Raw genomic sequence first — 255 nt, 5'->3', positions numbered from 1 at the left:
CAAACCCTATCAAACTCAGCTTAGCATGAAATTTGGGGAAAGAGAAATGGAAACAGTTTGGAGGTGGATGACTTTAACACAGTAGAAACAGTTATTCTTAGATGTTTGAATAAACATAAACCTAGATGTTTGTGTAGCGCTTTGCCCCACTAATTGTGGTTTGCTCGCTTTTGTATCCCCTTCAGTGGTTACTTTGTATCAGATGTTCAATAAACATTTGTTTAATTAAAGAAAAGCCTCTTCAAACCAATACTA

At 35.7% G+C, this 255-nt stretch overlaps 1 protein-coding gene across 1 annotated transcript in view; it reads left to right on the top strand.

Annotated features, from left to right (window-relative positions):
- OIT3 (oncoprotein induced transcript 3) overlaps positions 1 to 255 on the top strand; it is a 28,306-nt gene that overhangs the window by 24,870 nt on the left and 3,181 nt on the right. The window lies entirely within an intron of this gene.

The sequence above is a fragment of the Otolemur garnettii genome, unplaced genomic scaffold, assembly GCF_000181295.1.
Source record: "Otolemur garnettii isolate 467f Iridium unplaced genomic scaffold, OtoGar3 scaffold00008, whole genome shotgun sequence".
NCBI lineage: Eukaryota > Metazoa > Chordata > Mammalia > Primates > Galagidae > Otolemur > Otolemur garnettii.
Note: the sequence above shows the minus strand (reverse complement) of the source record. Positions and strands in the feature narration are given on the sequence as shown.